At 43.3% G+C, this 4,004-nt stretch overlaps 1 long non-coding RNA gene across 1 annotated transcript in view; it reads right to left on the bottom strand.

Moving 5' to 3' along the window:
• The window catches only part of LOC116080936, a 7,218-nt gene continuing 3,214 nt past the window's right edge, over nt 1-4,004 (bottom strand). The window contains exons 2-3 of the long non-coding RNA XR_004114685.1: nt 315-392; nt 1-181 (exon numbers count right to left, since the gene is read on the bottom strand). This is a non-coding gene — a long non-coding RNA (uncharacterized LOC116080936). The remainder of the gene's footprint in view (nt 182-314; nt 393-4,004) is intronic.

Raw genomic sequence — 4,004 nt, 5'->3', positions numbered from 1 at the left:
TCTGTCTACAAAGAGATTTTATTCTGTTTAGCGGTGTTATCTGAGGCACCCAGAGGCCTCACTCTCATCTGTGTGCTTAATGCAGTCTTCCAGAGCCCTTCATTCTCTTCAGCCTTCTCAAAGGGGCAGTAAGGTGTCAGGTGTTGAATTGATGCTCTGTGTTAGGTGGCAAGCTAAGGGTCTATCAGTGTCAGGCAAAGTTGTAAGAAGAGAAAAAAATTAAATAGTTGTTTTAAAGATCACCTTCAGTAAACAAAAGATTGGTATTAGCAAAATATTTGAAATGGGACAAGGCAGACAGACACCATACATACCTGATAGGTTCTCTCACTCTTTGGCTGTCTTTGCCTGTTTTCCATGGTCCAGTTGCAAAACACTGCAAAGGTTCCTACCTATAGAAATGCAAATGAGGATGAGGCCTAGGGTATTACCACTACTGTTCTTCCCCCCGCCCCCATCTCCCAGATGGCACTGTGGCTGCCATTAAACAGGTTAATTTCAGCACTACTGGTGGGCCTGCTTTGAGAATTACCTTACAGTCAGTATTATTACTGTATTGATCCTGCTACCAGTTAACCTTTGACACATGTTAATTTTTTTCCTAAGGTCCTGGGAATCAAACCAGTGGCCTACTACATGCTAAACAAGTGCTAAAAATAATTTCAGGCCTGGCAAGATGGCTCAGCGGGTAAGAGCACTGACTATTCTTCAGAAGGTCCTGAGTTCAAATCCCAGCAACCACATGGTGACTCACAACCATCTGTAATGAGATCTGACGCCCTCTTCTGGTGTGTCTGAAGTCAGCTAAAATGTAATTATGCATAATAATAAGTAAATCTTTGAGCCAGAGCAAGCAGGGACTGAGTTGAACAGAGTGAGCGGGGCCTACCGAAGCAAGAGCAGAAGTCCTAAAATTCAACTCCCAACAATCACACGAAGGCTCACAACCATCTGTACAGCTACAGTGTACTCACATACATAAAATAAATAAATAAATCTTTAAAAAAAATGATTTCGTAACAAGAGGGATGGGTCCTCTTCCATCTTTGATGGCTTAGAAAGTCATACCCCACAGGGCCATGCCTTGCATTGCTGAGTATTTGTTGAGGGTTTTGTGTTGTTTTGTTTTATTGAGACAGGTTATCCCATATCCCGTAGCCTCAAATTTGTCAGTAACCTGTATCTCAAGCCCTTTTTTCCTTCTCCGTCATATTTGTGTGTATCTGTGCCTGTTTCATTAACCTAGCCATAAAGCAGGTGCTTCCTGCTCTGTCTTTGTCTTTGGCAGGTTTTGTTTGTTCATTGTTGATTTTGTCTTTTGAGATAGGGTCTCAGGTATGCCAGATTGGCCTCAAGCTTTCCCTGTTACTGAAGATAACCTTGATCTTCTGGGGCCCCTGTCTCTACCTCCTAAGTGTGTGCTACCACGCACCATGCCCTGTGTATGTGGCTCTGGGGATGGAGCCTGGCTTTTGCATGTTAGGAAAGTACTCTACCGATTGAGCTACATCCCCTCCCCACTCATTTAAAGTCTCTTATGCTATATAAAGCTGTGGTTCAATGTTATGCTTTTTTCCTTGTTAATGTCTCTCCTTATAGGAGTATTAGAATGAGGGTAATGTTCCACACAAATTGCTCAAAAGGAAGCTACTTACCTTCTGACCACAGACACTGGGTCCCAGGAATTATTTAGTCTCCTTTATTCTCTCCTCTCTCTCTCTCTTTTTTTTTTTTAATGTTGGACACTGTCTTAGAATTATTACTACCATGATGAAACACTGGTTTTTTTATTTTGCTTTTTTTTGTTTGTTAGTTTTTGTTTTTCAAGACAGGGTTTCTCTGTGTAGCCTTGGCTGTCCTAGAACTCATCTGTAGACCAGGCTGGCCTCGAACTCAGAAATCTGCCTGCTCTGCCTCCCAAGTGCTGGCATTAAAGGCATGTGCCATCACTGCCCTGCTTTTTTGTTTGTTAGTTTGTTTGTTTTTGTTTTTGTTTTTGTTTTTGTTTTAAAGATTCATTTATTATTAAGAATAAGTACACTGTAGCTGTCTTCTTATGCACCAGAAGAGAGTGTCAGATCTCATTATGGGTGGTTGTGAGCCACCATGTGGTTGCTGGGATTTGAACTCAGTACCTTTGGAAGAGCAGTTGGTGCTCTTACCTGCTGAGCCATCTCACCAGTCCCCTGTTTTTGTTTTTTAATACATGTAATTTTTTTTTTTGCTTTGCTTTATGTGCTTGCTTGCTTGCTTGTTTGTTTATGATTGCTCTGCTGCTTGTGCACCTGCATGCAAGAAGAGAACATCAGATCCCATTACAGATGGTTGTAAGCCACCATGTGGTTGCTAGGAATTAAACTCAAGACCTCTGGAAGAGCAGACAGTGCTCTCAACACCCATCACTGTTTTTTTGTTGTTGTTGTTGTTTAAAAAAAATCTCAGTCATTCATTTTTACCAATGAAGACTCAGGGGCCAGATGCTGGGGTGAAAGCTTGTTGGCTGAGAGAGTCAGAGAAAGCACCCAGCTGACCTTCATCCTCCACCAACATCCCAGAAGATTCAAATAAGCCTTTCTCTATCTCCACACTTTCTTACGTTCCTTCCAACTCATTGTCCCTCCTTTCTGTTTACTCATGTCCACTCCCTGTCCGCTGTTTGCGTGTTCTGCCTCTTGACCCAGAGTTGACTTCATTTAGCTCTTGGATTAAAGGTGTGTACTAGGGCTGAGCCACACCACAACAGTTCACAATCTCAGGGTTCACAAACGCAAACAAATATCCTGCAACAAAACACAATTACCAAAAGCAACCCAGGAAGAAAGGATTTATTTGACTGACTCGTCCACATGACTGCATCACTGAAGAACGTCAGGACAGGAACTCAAGCACAGTAGGAACCTAGAAGCAGGAGCTCATGGGAGCTCATGCAGAAGCTACAGTGCGGCTTACTGGCTTTCTCTTCACAGCTTGCTCAATCTGCTTTCTTACAGAACCCAGGACCAGCAGCCCAGTGACTGTAGCACCCACAAAGAGCTGGGCCCGCCTACATCAATCACTAAGTAAGAAAATGTCCTACAGGCTTACCTATAGTCATATTTTCTGGGGGCATTTTCTCAAAATGAAGTCCCTCTCAGATGACTATAGCTTGTGTTAAGTTGATATAAAACTAGCCAGAACAGAAACTCTTTCCAATTTAAAAGACACATTTTATTTATTTACTTACTTTCTGTGGTAGGGAGGGTGTTACACATGCCACAACTTAGATACAACTTGCACTTGGGAGGGCGTCTACTCTTTCCTATCACCTGTGGGTTCTGGGCATCAAACTCAGGTTACTGTGCACCTTGTTACCTTGAGCTACCTTTTTAGCCCCATGTTAAAGACTTTCAAAAACTCTATTTTGAAGTGGAAGCTTAAGGGCTTTTTTGAAAATCAGTTGGATGGTGTTTTTCTGAGACAAACATGTGAAGGAGTGTTTTCCTGAAGTGGACACAGGTGAAAGACTAAGGCAGACTACTGCAGTGTAGTGGGCCATTGCTTTAGGCCCAGCAGGTGTCAGCTGACAGTCTCAGTCAGCTGAGCTGAGGCAGGAGGGAGGGAGCCAACAACCTCTGAAGGCTGTGTTGAGCTCCAAGGCCCATGTTATCACTGATGGCCATGGGAATGCCTGGGGTCTGTGGAGCCACCTACATCCATGTAAATGTCTGTAGTCCATACTGCCACCAAGGGTCATGTTAGAGTCCATGGTCCATGTTGCTATTGGAGGCAATGTTGATGTGCGTGGTACCTAAGGCCATCTTTTTTGTTTTGTTTTGTTTTGTTTGAGTTTTTCAAGACAGGGTTTCTCTGTGTAGCCTTGGCTGTCCTGGAGCTCACTCTGTAGACCATACTGGCCTAGAACTCAGAAATCTGCCTGCCTCTGCCCTCCCAAGTGCTGGGATTAAAGGTGTGTGCCACCACTGCCTGGCTCCCAAAGCAAGTCTTTTTTTTTTTTTTTTTTTTTT

Source organism: Mastomys coucha, unplaced genomic scaffold (genome assembly GCF_008632895.1).
Source record: "Mastomys coucha isolate ucsf_1 unplaced genomic scaffold, UCSF_Mcou_1 pScaffold6, whole genome shotgun sequence".
Taxonomy (NCBI): Eukaryota; Metazoa; Chordata; class Mammalia; order Rodentia; family Muridae; genus Mastomys; species Mastomys coucha.
The sequence above is the reverse complement of the archived record's forward strand: the minus strand, read 5'-3'. Positions and strand labels throughout refer to the sequence as shown.